General features: G+C 49.7%; 1 non-coding gene and 1 pseudogene across 1 annotated transcript; both read right to left on the reverse strand.

The window, feature by feature from the left end:
* Positions 1 to 2,387: 2,387 nt before the first annotated feature.
* LOC144238215 (proline-rich protein 3-like) overlaps positions 2,388 to 17,734 on the reverse strand; it is a 61,464-nt pseudogene continuing 46,117 nt past the window's right edge.
* On the reverse strand, positions 14,224 to 14,330 carry LOC144238337 (U6 spliceosomal RNA). Its single transcript, XR_013337087.1, has one exon. It is a non-coding gene; the product is annotated as a U6 spliceosomal RNA (small nuclear RNA).

Below are 17,734 nucleotides of genomic sequence, written 5' to 3' on the forward strand. Positions count from 1 at the left end.
GCATCTCCCCCCCCTTCCCTGTAAGGTAGAGAAGTGTTCTGGCTGCTCTCTCCTGTGGCAGCAGAAAGGAGCGCAGGGACATAAGCGGTGGTCCAGGAGGGGGCGCTGCAATGGGGAGACAAGGGCAGAGGCTTGAAGGGGTGGGTAGACCCAGACTGGAATGGGGAGGGCACCCGGAGGAGGTAGTCCTTAGACTCCTAGGCTCCCTGTACCCAGCAGGACAGGAAGGTGGCTTGGAGAGCTGGAGGGTCCCTTCCCTCCTCTCCCGCTGCAGCCGCCCTGAGGGGGGGCCCCCACGTCTAATAGATTATCCTCAGTCTGAGCCTTCCAGCTCTTGGTAACCTGAACACTTCATCAAGAAGGTATGACCATGAGGAGCAGGACAGCCCTTCATCTTTCTAAGTCGTCTCCCCCTACTTAGGTACAAGTGCAGACTTTGGGCTGCTAGAAACATCTCTGTGTGCACCAGAAGAGCCCAAAGAATAGCCAGGCCCTGTGCTCCTAAGATAAGGCTGGAGGGGCAGGTGAGAGGGGCTGATGCAGTGGGACGTGCCTGGTGAGCAGTGGCCTAGCAGGCACTGCCAGCTGCAGCCTGTGTCAGGGGCCCAGGGCTGAGTCAGCGTCAGGGGTCCACACCTGGCAAATTGAGGCCTGGGCCGGGGAGCCCAGCTGCAACCCTGCCTACCCTCCCCATGGCCCTGGGAATGACTAGTGCCCGCTGAACCCTCAGGCCTGGCTTCTCGCTGGCCTGCTTGGCAGTTAGATCACTGGTTTTATCCTCTAGGATACCCCTGGGGGAGGGGACCTCTTGGGCTTGCCCTGGGCCCACTCTCCATGCCTTGCCCAAGGAGGAGCTGAGGAGCTTCTGGAAAGCTAATAAAGGGGAAGGCAGAAGTGTTCAATTTCCAGAGTCACGTAGACCTGGCTGGCTCTCTCTAGGAGGAAGAGACCCGAGGTCATTCTCCCTGTCGCTCTCAGTCAGCTTCCAGGCAGGTGTGACAGGAATGTCCCTGGCACTGCAGAGAATTGGGGTGGGTGGGCTTTGGAGGTGGCTGGAGAAGCCTCTGCCCTGCTCTCCCAGAGCCAGTATTCCCTGGTCCCAGGCAAGCCTGACCTCGAAGGACCCAGTCTCTACCTGGACTCTGCCCTCTTTCGGCTGAGCCTCCTCTTTTCTCCACTGATGCTTACAGTCTATGCAGCCCTCTCAGGAGAGTAGATCGAGGGGCGGCAGGTGGTCTGGGATCCAGGGTGTGGGAGGAACAGTGAGGATGGAGGGGGAGGAGGTAGGGGCTCAGTGGGCTAGAAGAGCAACTCTTCGTCCCCTTCCTTGGTCAGAAACATCCTCAGGCATAATCAAAGGCTGTGGATAGTAGGAATGCTATTCCACTTGGCTTTGGGATTTGGGCTTTCCTGATCCCAGTTCTAGCTGCAGCTGGGTTTGTTTTTCTTGAGCGAGACACACAGAAGGTCCAGGTTGATGGAGATGATTTTTGAGAACTGGAGTGGCAAGCCAAAGAGAACAACAGACAGTGTTTACTCATTACAGGGTAGGGTAGGAGGCAGCAGACCAATAGGCTTGGGTTCCTAATCAAAGGGCCACTAACTACAAAGTGTGTGTCTTTATTAATTCATTCACGCAACAGATATTTCCTGGGGAGCACCTACTATGTGAGTACCTACTATGTGCATTGTTCTAGTCACTGTGGATATAGCAGTGAACAGACACCAATCCCTGCCCTTGTGGGTTTTGCATTCCAGCTGGCCTAGGCAAGTTGCTTAGTATTGTGAGCATCAGTTTCTTTTTTCTTTTTTTCTTTTCGTTTTTTTTTTTTTTTCAGTAATCTCTACACCCAACACGGGCTTGAACTTATGACCCCGAGATCGAGAGTCACGTGTTCTACTGACTGAGCCATCCAGGTGCCTCTGAGCATCAGTTTCTTTCTTTTTTTAATGAGGGGCTGCACAGTTTCACAAAGCACAGTGATCACAGACCAGAGCGGTAGGGATCATGCTCCTGACGCAGAAACTACAAAATCCAAAAGCAGGGAGGCGGGGCCTTTCAGGGAGTAACTCTGCATCAGTCATCCATACTTGCCCCCAGGTCAACCTGGTGAGTTTCACAGAGCAACTGACAACCTTGGGGGTTAGGGTTGTCACATAAAGAAGGACTTAAGCAGCTAGAAGGGAATGGTAAGAAACTGCTCCAGGGCTCTCAGGAATCGAGGGCAGTGCTGGAGGCTGGGTCAACAGATGCACGAGAAACAGCACCAAAGTCGTTTCCTGCTCAGCAGTCAGTTGGCAAGGGAGAAGAGGATCCTGGAGGCAGTTGAAGGGAGCAAAGATGGTGTCCTGAACGCCAGTCTCTGGAGGTTGGATCAGAAGAAAGACCACACACTGGGCACCAGTGATGAGACACAACTCTGGACCCCAAATGGGGAGGTGACACATGGGGGTGGGTGTCACTGACTGGAGGGTGGTGAGTGGAACAGCCTCACAGTAGCCATCACAGGGCCACAGGGAAATATATGGCCGCTAGGTCACAGAGGGCTCCTTCCAGTCTGGATGGGAAGGCAGAGTCTCACGGAGGAGGCCCATTGACGCCTGGGTGGTAGAAGGCACAGAGGTCCTCATATCGACAGTGGCCCTTTCTGGCAGTGTCGGCAGACAGGACGGTTGGATTTGTCTTCCATAACTTGGGGGCCATTCTTGGGTGGGCAGGTATTTTTAGTAAGAGACCAACTTTTGAGCCTTTGAGGATTTCTCTGCTCTTGTGAAAGCCTCCCCTTGAAGGACCCCCATGGCCTGGTCCAGGAAAAGGAGGTTCTGTACTGGCCTCCAGCCAACCATGACCATATGGGCCGCATCTGGGGCCTAGACCCCCCACCCTGAATTGGGCCTTTGCCCTGGGGAAGGAGGTGGGAGACTCAGCAGTGATGGAATCATTGGTCTCCTTGATCCTGGAGGACCTCGGTGAAGAGAGTCTGCGTTCTTTTCTGTCTGGCTCCTTTCCCTCAACATCGTGCTTGTGAGATTCAGCCAGGTTGCCTGTGGCAGCGTTTATTTTCGTTGCAATGTGGTATCCCATTGCATGCACACAGAGCAGCTTCTTTATCTATTTGACTGATGGTGCACATGTGGGTGGATTCCAGTTTGGTGCTGACGGGGGTCACCAGGCTTTCTGTTGGCCAGGGGTGGGGAGGGCCCAGAAGCCTGGGTGGTGCCATGGGACTCCCATCCTCCTCATCTCCAGTCTCTTCCCATGGCGGCGGCCGCTGATTCTGCCTTTATCGTTTCGGCGCATGGTTGTGGCAATGGCTGCAGCAGGATGTGAAGCCTGAACATCAGTTTCTACATTCATTCAACTATTAGCTTTTGAGACTCTGCTCTGTGCCAGGGTTATGTTAGGCAGTGGAGATTCAGTTGGGAACAAAACAGACCTGGTTCCCACCCCCACGGCACTTACAATCTAGTGAATAACACACGGAATTAAACAGACAATTGCATACGTAATTTATCACAATTGCAACAACTGTTGGGAAGACATACAGGATGTTTCAAGACCGTGCAATGGGGGTGACGTGACCAGGTCTAGAAGGTTTTATCTGTAAATCAGAGGTAATAATACTTACCCCACAGGGTAGTAAGCGTTCAATAAATTATAACAATTACTATTGCCCATTGAACAGATACAACCCTAAATTCCATACCTGAATAATCATCATACATGCAATGAATTGATTATTCAACCTCTGCCAGGTCAGAGATGCCAGTCCTATGTTCTCATGGGGAGAGGGAGTCTGTGATGAATAACATAGTTTAACCAGTGAAATGTCAAGCCCTAGAGCCAGTATAGTGACTCTGGCCACATTGCCTGGGTCCCTCCTGGTTCTGTCACTCACTCTGACTTTGGGCAAGTTAACCAAATTTTGTTTTTCAGTCTGCCCATCTGTAGAGTGGAGATAAAATTCATATCTATGACATAGGTTGTATTTGGTGAGGATTAAATGAATTAATTCCTGTAAAGGGTTTAGAACAGCACCCACCACATGGTCAAGACCATGTAAGTGTTTTCCATCATTATTATGTTGCCTACGGGCCCTCCTAGCCCTTTCCCTGCCCACAGACAAGACTCTATTTTATTTTATTTTTATTTTATTGTATTTTTATTTTTATTATTTTTTGGTAAGACTCTTTCTTGGGTTTCCCCACTGGGGGGAACACTTTCCACCTCTGTTAATCTTAAAAACTCAAAGGAAGGAACTGCTATAACTTCTGTGGCCATTCCAGTATTACCTCCCTCTGACTTTTAGGCAGTTTTTTATGCCTGACAAAGCCGTATTTTGTCAAAGCTTAATTTCTGGGAAAGATTTGTCTCAGCAGTACTTCATTTTCATCGCTGGAACTGATAGTTCAGGGTAGTAGCCAGAGTGATGGGTACATTTGGATCCGAGCCTAGAGAGACCTGACCAATCATTGTGACTTGGCTGCAGGGAGCACCTGGCTGCCAGCACCTCCCACCTGTCCCCATCCCCACCCCTCTCCCCCGACACAAAGAAGTCTCAGCTTCAGCAAGGGGTCTAAAATTAAACATCAGGAAGGATGCCCCAAATACATGGTATGCAAGAGGTGTTCTAAAAGCTTCCTCCCTGGATAATTTCCAGACTAGGACAGACTTCCCCACCTGTCTGGTCAGGAGACCATATGACCGAATGCCAGGGATGGGGAGGCTGAATTTTAGGGAAGTAGGCTATGAGTTGTTTATTCCGTTATAATAGCCACTGAAACTTGCAGGGTTTGGTGCTACCAAGCAGCTCCCAAAGTGGGGGTCAGGGACAAGAAAAGAAGAGGACAGCCCTGCTGCTGTCAAGTCAGGAGAGGCCCTTTTTTGACCATTTTTTCTGAGGCCTCAGGATTTCAGCGTTGGCTATAGGCAGTGCTCACCAGCAGGCATAAGAAATGGCATAGCCAGAATGGAGCGACCAGGTGCCAGGCAGCACTGCCGTCACCCACTGAGTCTGCTTCTTTTTCAAGCTCCCCCCTTGATCTCCCCTTTCCGTAATAAAGCTTTTTTGTCTCTCCTCCCTGCGGGCCTCAGTACCACACAGGCCCCAGAGCAGCCATCACAGTCCCATGTTATAACAAGGAGGCAAAGGCGCAGAGAAGTTACGTGACTGGTTTAAAACCTTGCACCATCGGGGCGCCTGGATGGCTCAGTCGGTTGAGCGTCCGACTTTGGCTCAGGTCATGATCTTGCGGTCTGTGGGTTCGAGCCTCACGTTGGGCTCTGTGCTGACAGCTCAGGGCTTGGAACCTGTTTCAGATTCTGTGTCTCCCTCTTTCTCTGCCCCTCCCCAGCTCATGCTCTGTCTCTCTATCTCAAAAATGAATAAATGTTAAAAAAAAAAAAACACCTTGCACCATCAACAGATAAGAGCAAGGTCTCAAACCCAGATCGTAGGCACTTTGGGGGTCTTTCCAGTTGCTGATTGGTCAGAACTTCTCCTCTCCAGTGAGCCTCCCCTCCCCAGTTCCCTCTCACCAGCTCTGTCGAGAGTGTGGAGCTGGCTGACATGGGCAGGGGTCCTCATTGTCATCAATGCTTTGAGTATAACCAGTAATTAAAATCAGGTAGCACAGTTTTACAAATGGAGGCAGTGGTCCTTTGGAGAAATGGAATCAACTCCCCCTGTCTGGTTTTGGGTTTCCTTGGGACTCGCCGTAAGGGCTTAGGCATTCAGGAGCACCTGCTCTGAAGTGAGGAGGAAAGAGCCATGGTGGGCGGAGCAGAGCACATGATGGGGCACCTGGGGAATCTGCCCCCAGCCTCAGACAGCATTATCTGAATGGGGTGCTGGCATCATCAGCACCCAAAGCCTCTGCAGGTTCCCATTTCAGTAGAGTTTTCTTCTGAAGCCCAGCAAAACATAGGCACGTGTACATGTGTGCGTGTCTAGTTGGCATCTGAATGCTTCTCTTCTCAGAGAGTCCAGGCTTGAGAAGTCAAGACCCCTGTGGACTTAGAGCCCAGTACCCAATCTTCGCATGCAGGGGCACTGGAGTCCAAGCACCATCTGGCCCGGAGCTCGCTGTTCCTGATTTCCTCCTTTCCTCCTTTTCCTTCCACTTTCAATTCAGATGGATTGAGCACCTGTTCTGTACAAGGCACGAGGGATTAAAAGGGAGCTCAGAATGACCACATATCCTCCATTAGCCTGGGAGCCTCCCAAAGTCTGAGCATGGGGCTCCTCCTCTGCTGGGTCCCCCCTAAGCACCTAGAGCAGAGCTCTGTGGCCAAGATCATTTGTGATGTCTGGGTGCATGGTGACTGGGCACCCAGAGCTCCCCAACCCCAGGATAGCCGCCTGCCAGGACCAGATTTCCCGAGTCCTTGGGGCCTTCTTCACTTCCTCCCTCTGCAAAGAAACCTGGAAACCCAAGGGCCTCATCACTGGACAGTTGGGACTGGGGTAGGACAGTGGCTGAGCGGTGAGTCAGGGCATTTGTGAGGACTGGGTGCTTCTGGGTGGGACAAGGAGTGCTCAGGCCATGGAGACCCCTTGCAGGGCTGCCCATAACTGGGCTGATGCAGTAGCTCTGGAATTTAGCAATTAGAGAATATTGCAGTTGGAGGTGACATTCACCCATTACTATTATTCCATTCATTTTAATATTGACTGTAAGTGGTTTTAACTGTGAGCTTGGCAGTAGGAAGACAAGGAAACTGAAAAGAATGGAGGAATGGGACAAGGGGCCTCTTAGCCTGAGGATGGGTGGATGGGGTGGCGGGGAGGAGCTTAACCCTTTCCATACCAGGTCAGCTGAAGACATGACCTGAAGGGGAGACGAAGTGGGGTCGAGACCCATCAGCCCGCTGCAGATGCAGGAGGTGACTGCGGCCAAACCAAGGAGGCTCACTCCTGCCTTCTACACGATCCTTTAGTTTCTTGTTCCTCGAAGTGATTGGGGAGGAAGCTTTTATGCCATTTATAGAAAAGAATTCCTTTCTGATGCCTAACCTTAGCTTTTTCTGCTTTAGCCCAACTTCATATCCCCTGACTTCTTGGAGAGGAGGAGAGCCTGACAGGTGGCGTGAGGGTGTTCTGGGGAGAGGGCATGGGCTATGGATGGTAGAGGTCTCTGAGGACCCTCCTTGTGTCTCATCTCCTGTGTTTATTTGGAGAAAAGCATATTTAGTAAACACACAGCCCTTTATCCCGATCCTCTGTGGGGCTGCTTGGCTCCCCATTTTCGTTGTTAGCCATGGGTCCCTTGTTGTGCCAACTGACACGGACCAAAGTCACGAGTCCAATGATGGGGGTCTGAGATTAGACACCAGAGCCTTTGGGTTTCTGCGTTCCATCCTGTCTGCATGGAGGATGAGCAAGAAGCTAGTGATTAAGTGCTCTGAGATCCTGGGGAAACAAACGTGGGAGCTGAAATTCAGCCTCACCCCTAGGAGCCAAGGAAAGTTAGAGATAAACCCCAGGAAACACAGGGCGGCTGTGGCTAGGATTGGGGTTAACGGGAAACATGGAGTTAACGGAGGGGAGGTAAGAGGGCTCCCTCTCCCAGCTTGACTCTCTCATGAGGAGGAAAAGGCATCACTTTAATAAAGCTGCCCTGGTTCCAGATCAGTCCTGGCATCGCAGGAAGTGAATGGGGGAAGCACAATGGAGAAATTGGATTAGCTCTTTGATGCTGGGAACTGCACTTGCTGCTCTAGGAGGCAGGGGAGACGTGAGGGCTGAGCCCGCGATTGTTAGCTCAGCCCCCCAGGGTCAGAGGCTTCCCAGGGAGACCCCAGCCCCCAGCCCTGGCAGGCCTCCTGCTGGTGGGAGAGTAGCGGGGGTGCCCGGGGGTAACAGACAGCAACAGAGCCAGATCCTCACCACTGTGGAGGCTAGGAGGTGTCCTTAGCCTTCCCTGGGGATAAAGACGGTGAATCCCCAAGGCATGGGGAGGAGAGGTGTTGGGGGAGGCGGAGAGAAAATGCCCAACACCCCCTGGGTCCATGCCCCCACAGTAGCGTGTTCTGCAGGGTGTAACCGAAACAACATGCGTGCGGCAGGGCGTCAAATGGCCTAGGTTTAAATCACACCGCCACTTTCTGCCTGTGTCTGGGCAAGTTACTTACACTGTCTGAGCTTCAGGGTTCTCATCAGAAAATGGAGACAGTAACACACAAGGGATATGGCCCATGGGAAGATTCCACGAGATGTCCTAGAACAGCAGTTCTCAAAGTGGTCTGTGGACCCCTGGGAGCCCCCAGAAATTGCTCAGGGGGGAGCCATAAGGTCAAAACTATTTTCAACATTTTTTTAATGTTTTATTTATTTCTAGGAGAGAGAGAGAGAGAGAAAGAGAGAGACAACGTGAGCAGGGGAGGGTCAGAGAGAGAGGGAGTCACAGACTCTGAAACAGCCTCCAGGCTCTGAGCTGGCAGTCAGCACAGAGCCTGATGCAGGGCTCGAACCCACGAACCGCGAGATCATGACCTAAGTGAAAGTCGGACGCTTAACCGACTAAGCCACCCAGGCGCCCCAGGTCAAAACTATTTTCAGAATAATCCTAAAGTTATTTGCTATTTTTTTTTAAACTTTTTTTAAAAAAATTTTTATTTATTTCTAGGAGAGAGAGAGAGACAACGTGAGCAGGGGAGGGTCAGAGAGAGAGGGAGACACAGACTCTGAAATAGGCTCCAGGCTCTGAGCTGGCAGTCAGCACAGAGCCCGACGCGGGGCTCGAACCCACAAACCACGAGACCATGACCTAAGCAAAAGTCGGACGCTTAACCGACTAAGCCACCCAGGCGCCCCAGTTATTTGCCATTTTTAATGTGTTGGCAGTGATGGTCCTGAAGCAATGGGTTGAACTGCTGGTACCTTAGTGTGGATCGAGGCAGGGCACCAAACCATTCTAATCGTGAGATCCTTCCGCACCATGCAGCTGCTAAATAAATAAATAGACAAATAAATGCCAGTTTCACTTAAGACTTTCTTTAATGAAGTAGCAAAGATTATACATTTTATTCAATCCTCACTCTTGAGTGCACATCTTTTTTTTTTTCTAAATAGTTTATTGTCAAATTGGTTTCCATATAACACCTAGTGCTCATCCCCACAAGTGCCCTCCTCCATTCCCATCACCTCCCTTCCCCTCTCCCCCATACCCATCAGTCCTCAGTTTGTTCTCAACATTCAAGAATCTCTCATGGTTTGCCTCCCTCTCACCCACTATTTCCCCCCTTCTTCTCCCCCACGGTCCTCTGTTAAGTTCCTCCTAATTCTCCTATATGTGCAAACATTTGGTATCTGTCCTTCTCTGCCTGACTTATTTCACTCAGCATAACACCCTCAAGTTCCATCCATGTTGGTACACATGGCCAGATTTCATTCTTTCTCATTGCCATGTAGTATTCCATTGTATAGATGAACCACATCTTCTTGATCCATTCGTCTGTTGATGGACACTTAGGCTCTTTCCATGTTTTGGCTATAGTTGAGAGGAGTGCATGTCTTTTTAATGTTCTTTGTGAAGAAATGAGGACGCAGAAAGCCATTCTTGTTTTAGAGCTTGTGATATGTCACCTCCTTTATAGGTGAAAACAGTGAGTTTCAGAAAGGTAAAGTAAATGTCTCCAAGGTCACACGGCCAGTGGGCAGCAGCATCAACATCCAGACTCTGTCTGGCCCCAGGGCCACAGTCCCCCAGGCTGCACAACTGTGGCTGGTGGTGGAGGGTGGTCAGGCAGCACTGTGATAGATGTCTGCACAGGTGGCTATTCACAGGCCTCTATCTAGAACCGGTTGTGCTGGTGGAGTGTGGGCACTGGTTCTGTCCACACAACTCTGAGGAGACAGAGGAAACCTGGATCTCAGTCCCTTTCAGAAGTGAAATCTCACAAATGAGGACCGCCAGTGCTTTCCTATCTTGTGTAGGGGACTTAAAGCTCCTATTGGACAGGCCTTCCAAGGACCACCTGGTGGGAAGGAAAATCAGTCTTTAACAGGAACCCCTAAGAGTGAGGAAGTTCTTTGTGTCTAACCATATTCTTCCTGTACCGAGGACCCATTTCCTCTTATAATTTATCCTTTGCTACCTCCTGCCAGGTGAGTCTGGGGCTCAATGTATACGGTCCCGCAGCCACAGAGAAGTGCGAGCCAGAGGCAGAGTTATGGGCTCTGTCTTCCTGGACAGCTGCCTGTTGTAATTAAGAGTTAGCACCCTGATCTTAGAGGCCGGGAGGTAGCTGCTTCTCCTTCAGGAAGAACAAGCAGTCTTCATTGTCTCTTCTGTGGCTTTTGTGGCTTGGGCACTGAGGGAATGTGGTTGGTTCATTCTGGGAGGACAAGTGGAGGGCAGGGCAAGGAGGCTCTGCAGGACAGTGGAATAGCCACCTTCAGACGAGGTCAGGTGTCTGCACATGCACATCTGGCCTGACAGAGAACACTCGTCTCTCAGCTCTTCAGCAGCCGCACAGCTGGGTAATTGATTCTCCTGGCACATCGCTCCTTCCCCGGCTCACCTATCCTGGGCTGCCCATCGCAGACCAGGAATGGGGAAAGACCGAGACTTAGTAAAAGGTGGAGGCCTCCCTGATGTCACTTGAGCAGTTTGTCCTTTCCCGGGAGGGGGAGCTCATTGGACCTTGGACACTGTCCTGTGGGGTCATTGAGCTAAAGCAGGAATTGGGTCTCTGATTCTCCACCCTCTCAGCCCCATGAATGTATTTGTCTTCCTGTGGCTCTTCCTCTCTACCCAGAAGATGTATTAGAAACCGACCCTGGGCTTGGCGGCCAGTGGGCAGGGAGAGGTCAACAGTAAATTTGGAAGTTCACACACAGGATAGGGCAGCCTCCATAGGACAGGTTGGTACCCCCAGGACTTTCAGTGTGGGCCACAGAGCTCTGGCCTTTCACAAGCTAGACAGATTCCCAAAACAGCCGCTCCCAGGGTCCATCCCATTGCCCTACTTTCAGAGAGCATTTCCTTCTTGTCTGGGGTTTGTGAAACCCCAGAGCACTTGGCTCAGAATAGGGAAAATTCACAACTTCACATAAACACACAGATGCAAACCTACCACGTATACACACAGCTCTTGGCAGGTTGCCTGTGGGCAGTGGGGCCTCCCTCTCACATTCCTTGGAAATTGAGAATGAAATGGGATCTTAGACCTCTCTTCAGGTTGGAGAAGACTTCTCCAGGTGACATGTGGTCTCTTTTTCCCACCACATGCCACTTCCCTTCTCGGCTCAGAACTGCTCTGGGCAGCGTCCTACGCTGGGGTTTGGCTTGGGGGCGTGGCCGCTGTGTGGTCTCCTTGCACACTTTGGACCCATGGTTTCTCTTATAACTATTGCTGCCTTTCCAGGCCCCGTGGCAGCTGCCATCTGTGATTAGGAGCTAATGCAGGCGAAGCCTGCTTGGCTGTGACTATTAGCTTAGACCTTTCTGGAAGCAGCATTGATCAGGGGGCTGTGGTGCTCAAAGGCAGGAGGCTTGATGGGAAGGTGAATGAGATGGCGTGTCTGGGGCCAGGGCTTGGGACACCAGTCACTGCCTTAGTGACAGAGGTGGTGTGGGGGAGGTGGGGGCGGGAAGAGAGATGGATAAGAGAGCACATAGACTCAATAAATATTTTCACCGGTGACTTAAGGTGACAGGCTCACCTGAAGCAAAGGACTGCTTCAAGTGTACCTCAGAGTGACAAGATTCTTTTCTATGTCCCAATTCTGTATAGAAAGAACAGCTGTGACATTGCCTCTCCTCGGTGTTAGAGCCAGGGCAAGAAGCTGGGACCCCTAGCATTACAGGGGTCACATAGGTCACCCCTTCACAGGCTTCCATTCATTCATTTATTTATTCAGTCACTCATTCATGCAACAACCATTCATGCACAAGCTGCAGTGGTGATGACGACAAGGCAGACAGTCCCTGCCCTCGTGACCTTTATAGTCTGAGGGAAGAAGGACACTGAAGACAAGAAACACACAATTGATTATTGAATTACAATTATCATAATTGACATGAAGTAAAAAAGAGCTCAGTGCTCCTATGGTTTACAATTGGGGCACCTAGCTGGGTGGGAATCATGGGTATGTGCCCACCATGATTCACGAACTGTGGAGGAGCCCTAGGCACTCCTGGCCTTCTCTTGGGACTTCAGGTCACTCCCTGGCATTGCCAGGGAGCTGGGAGGCAGGCTCTGGGTTGGAGAAGGCAAAGGAGTGTCTAACTCTGCCTCTAATTCCCCTGGTGACCCCGAGCTTGTAATTTTCCCCTCTTTGTATTTGTTCACTCCTCTGTAAATTGGAGATATTTGACTAGAAATCCTTGTGGTCCCTTCTTGGAGTCCCAGAAAAGCATTAGAGGCTTTCAAAGGCCAAACTGTAGTTCTTCCCCTGGAGACTGGGCAAAGAATTCAGAAACAGGGATGAGATGGCTCCTTGGCCACTGATTCCAGTGATCAGCAGAAAGACAGAGAACAAGCCCAGAGCCAGGGGACCATGGTTCTTTGACATCACAAATGGAGGAGTGAGCATGGCAGGTGTGTCCACAGAGTAGCTGGAATCAAAGATGGAGACATAAGAAGAGAAGGCTGCTGTCACTGCACCACGGGCAGGAGTAGAGCAAGGGTCGGAAACTGAAGCCACCAGGGTTTAGTTAGTTAGACATTAGGCAGCACTTTCTTGCTTGTTGCACTGAGCCCTGTGGTAGGCGATCAAGGGGATGAAGAGAGACTGTCAGATAGATGTTCCAGAAAAGCAGGGAAAAAGCTTTTCTGAGGGAGCGCTTGTGTGGCAGTGGAGGCAGGAGTGGATAGATGACCTTATGAGGTCTCTCCCTCAGACGAGTCCATGGATCTCTCCTTCCATTGCCACTAATGTCAGCGCTGTCTGGATGACTGTGAGAGGAAGATGTCAGGTCTTCCTGGAAATGAGTTTTTGAGCATAAACTATCCCCAGTTCACATCTCTCAATGACACATGTGGCTAACTGCAATTGTCACACTCAATCAAATCGAGCCCAATTACACCTTTGCTCTCTTGTCCTGCTGTAATATAAATATGGCTTCTGAGAAGTGTATTAGTTGCTGGCAATATAAGGCTGGGTTTGGGGGCTAAGGGAGTCCAGGGTGCTTTATGTTTCAGACCCAGAAACAAGGGCTGGAGATGGGCTTCTTGAGGGCATGGGATTGGGTAGCCCAGGCCTTCTCAGGGGACCCTGAGGCAATCCTATCTCAAAAACCAGGGGATGGATCAGATGCCATCTCCAGGATTCTTTGTGTCCTTGGACTTTGTCATTATTACCCATGGTCACAGGTTCTCCGTGTGTATGAAGGTAGGGGAGTATTGCAGTCATGCATGTGTCTGCCTGCAGATTACAGAAGGTCCAATGAAACCCTGCTCCCCACTCCCACTGAGGAAGATGCTCTGCATCTTTAATGATTCATGATGTCAGAAAGGCAACCTAGAGCATGAAGGATTTCAGGTAGACACAAAGAGGAATTTCTTAACAGTAAGTGTGGTTAGACATTGTGACAGAAGACTAAACAGATGGCAAGATCTCCAAAGAGAAGACAGTCTCTGGGGTGCCTGGGTGGCTCAGTTGGTTAAGCATCTGACTCTTGATTTCAGCTCAGGTCATGATCTCATGGTTCGTGGGGCTGAGCCCCACGTTGGGCTTCATGCTGACAGTGTGAAGCCTGCTTGGGATTCTCTCTCTCTCTTTCTCTCTCTCTGTCCTCCCCTGCTCTCCAAACAAACAAACATTTAAAAAAAGAAAGTCTGAGACAGGGTAGATATTTATAAAATATAGATTGACTACCAAGATTCTCTCTATCCCAGGGTTTATGAGTGTGGATATAGACATGCTGGAGACAGTTAACTTCTGTGCACAGTTGTTATAGTTGACTTGTATTCAGTGAGTGTATTACAGTGTGGGAGGAAAAAGGGAGAGGAGGAGGAGGGTGGGGAGGAGGAAGAGGAAGAAAGTAATGCTGAACATAATAGGGTTTGGGAGAATGAAAGTCTCTTCTTTATCAGTGTTAGGATGATATCTTGAGGTAAGGGATGATGATGGTGATGATGGTGATGATGATGATGATGATGATGATGTGTGTGTGTGTGTGTGTGTGTGTGTGTGTGTGTGTGTGTGTGTGAACTCAGCATCAGGAGACTTCGCTTATGAGAGTCAAACTTGCAGCAGAATATGCAGAGCCTGCTACTATGTGGCCTGTCCATGGAATTTGCATGTCATCCTTGTGCAGGGGCCATGCTATTCTTCTCTGTATCATTTCAATTTTAGTATATGTGCTGCCAAAGCAAGCACAGGGGCTGTCCATTTAAATTCAGGATGCTGTGCATCCCTTGCTTAAACAACCCTTTGTTTGTTTGTTTTGTTTTGTTTTATTTTGTTTTGTTTTAAGTAGGGTCTATGGTCAATGCCAGGCTTGAACTCATGACCCCTGAGGTCAAGAGTTGCATGCTCTACTGACTGAACCAGCCATGCACCCCTAAAACAGCTCCTTTGTATGTGGTCCATTCATATATGCTGAACATTTGCTTTGCCAACAAGCCACTATCATTGAGCCTCACTATTTTTTTTCCAATGTTTTATTTATTTCTGAGAGAGAGAGAGAGAGAGAGACAGTGTGAGCAGGGGAGGGTCAGAGAGAGAGGGAGACACAGAATCTGAAACAAGCTCCAGGCTCTGAGATGGCAGCCAGCACAGAGACTGACATGGGGCTTGAACCCATGAACCATGAGATCATGACCTGAGCTGACGTCAGAGGCTCAACTGACTGAGCCACCCAGGCACCCCTCAGCCTCGCTATTGAAGACAGTAAAGATCCAAGGATCTTGTGAAGAATATAGCTTCTAGATTTTTTCAGTATGGACTCCAGTTTGGGGCTCAGGCTAAACTCAACCCCTTTTTAACGCAATCCTGACAGTGCATTTTTTTTTAATCCCTCCATCCCCCATTTGATTCCAAGGAAGCACAGAAGGGACACAGTCATAATTCTGGACTTTGGAGGTATGACATTTAAAAGTCCTGATACCCAACCTCTAGGTTTATGTCAGAACCTTTCAAAATCACCCCACATCTTCTAAAGACTCTCTTATTAGTCTACATATTTTCCAAATTTCTCTTGGCCTTCCCTTCTGGTGACTTCCTTCTTAGAAAGTTTCCCCGTGGAAACTTTGAAGCTTGCCAGTATCAGTCATGTTGTTTTCTCACTTTTAACTTCTCTGAAAGGACCTGTATCTCAGTGTCTTAGAATCAGGGGGCCATACCCTGTTCAAGGTGATGAAAAGAGGTAAGGGGTAGGGATAGTACACTGTCCCCTTTCCCAAGCTCATATGCCTGTTTATGCCTTTGGAATTAGTCTCTGACTCCTTCATGTAAATGGCCTCCTGGATTATATTATCAACTTCCTCCCAAATCCCCCGTAACATGTTTACAATGATAGAGGCGAGAGTTTCAGCACCACGGACAGAGCAGCCGCGAGTTCTCTTTCCGCTTTGCACTTACTTAGTCAAAGTCCTGACTTTCCAGTTTTGGAGATAGAGGATGGGATGAGAAGAAAACTGGTGTTGTGGAGAATTGTTACCACTTTTTACTGACTGCAAGGCCATAGCCAAACCACCTCTTCTTCCTGAATCCCACTTTTTACTCTATAAAATGACAAGGATGAACTCCAAATATGCTATGAGCCTGACTGTCTATAATCATCTTTTGCAGGAAGTCTTTCCAAGTAGTTTTGACACACATAACCTAGGTTAGGGGAGGGCCAGTTTAGCTCGTAGGTGATAATAGGAATATGACCTCAGGTCCTGGAATCCAGCTGTGGTCTCCCAAACTCAGTGGCGTGCATCTCCCTCCAGCTTGCTGAAATGTTTAGCACAGTGGCATCTTCCCTGTAATATTTGTTATTCCAGATACCTCATCGCCCACTCTACTCATAGGCAAAATCTGTCCTGGGTTGGTGGGAAGGGAGGGCTTTTGTGGCATGGTGCAGTTAGTCACATGAAACTTAACCGAAGATAGAGTACTGAAATGAAGCTGGAGCTGATTGATTAGGCATCCCTGGAGGGGAGGGGGCTATGTAGGAATGAGAGTGAAGAATCCAGGCTTCTCTGTATTGGCAGGTCAGCAGGGTGTTAGAGCTGAGCCCCTCCCTCACTTGTGGGAGGATTGGGCTGCAGTGGGAGCTGCAGTGGGAGCTCCTCATGCAACAGGAGGAGGAGGAATGGCTGCAGGGACTGGCATGGGGCCCAGTGGGGGTGTAGGGTGGGCAAAGACTGGAGGCTCTTCAGAGCTCTGAGGACTGGGGGAGCCTGTGATTGTGGAAGGGAAGATGGAGTGCCAGACCATGGCTGTGTCCTTATGTGCCTGTAGAAGGGCTGCACCACATTTTCAGCCTCTTGGTTTTTCTGGATGGGGTCCTCCCTCTGCTTGCAGGCCCCAGAAAATCCTGTAGGGAAAAGAAGCTCTTCTTTTCTATTCTCCAGTTCCTTCTTTCTCATCTTCCCCACATCTACATTTCTTCTTTGACCACTATATGTTTCACTGAACTGATAATCCAAACACTCCTTGTTTCCCTGTCCAGGGCACTTAGCGTTGGGGAGAATGTGTAACTGTCATCCTTTGGGTGAGGAGAGAGGCAACTCAGGCTCTACTTATTGGGTGGGATCACTTGGAACTCTCCATAACTTACCTAACACAAAAGGGAAATTCCAGGTAATATTCAGGTTACCTCTTATTTCTTCTTTGGGTTCTTCTCCCCTTAGAGATGTCAAGTGCCTACAGGTGTCCTATGCTACCCAGTCTTCGCCACTCTTCCAGGCCTCCTTACCTCATCTCCCTTCCCCTAGCCCTGAAAACAGTGCAGTATGTCTTATTCTGCAGCCCCAGGCACAGATTCAAACTGCTCCTCTGCTGAACACGGCACTCCTCCCAACAAAAAGGCATCTGCATATTGAATAGGCAGTGATGCCTACCCAAAAAAAGGCTGGATAAATAATGGTGGAATTCCAGGCATGGCGAAGGCTGTTTGAGGAACATATTTAAGGCAGTGCTTTCCTATGTCATTTTTAACAGTGGGTGGTTCACTGTCTGTCTTACCAGTGGGCAAAACCCATTCTTGGGAGTGGAGTTGGGGTCAGGGAGAGATGGAGCAAGTCTCTTACTTAGCAGGGAAGACTGGTGTTTGCATGTGTGGGTACAATATTCTTGTTGGGGGAGGGAGAATTGGGGGCTTAAAGCACTAGCACCAAGAGTACCCATTGCTGAGGTCCAAGTCCTGAAAACCATTGCCCAAGAAGGGAGGTGGTTTGGGGGTGCAAGACCAGCCTGGAAGAGCAAGCTGGGCCCACAGTCTTAACTGCAGTGAGCCCATGGCTTTGGTCTTAAAGAGAATTGATTTTACTTCTCATCTACCAGACCCAGAGAGCACAAGATACACAGAGAACAATTTTGGTCCACTGTTAGGAAGACGGTTCTTTAAACAATTTATTTTATTTAAAAAAAAATTATTTTATTTAATTTTTTTGAGAGAGACAGAGAGGCTATGTGTAGGGGAGAAGGGCAGAGAGAGAGAGAGAGAGAGAGAGAGAGAGAGAATCTTGAGAAGGTTCCACGCTCAGTGTGGAGGCTGACGTGGGGCTCAATGCCATGACACTGGGATCATGATCTGAGCCAAAATCAAGAGTCAGATGCTCAACCAACTGAGC

Source organism: Crocuta crocuta, unplaced genomic scaffold (assembly GCF_008692635.1).
Source record: "Crocuta crocuta isolate KB4526 unplaced genomic scaffold, BGI_CrCroc_1.0 scaffold318, whole genome shotgun sequence".
Lineage (NCBI taxonomy): Eukaryota > Metazoa > Chordata > Mammalia > Carnivora > Hyaenidae > Crocuta > Crocuta crocuta.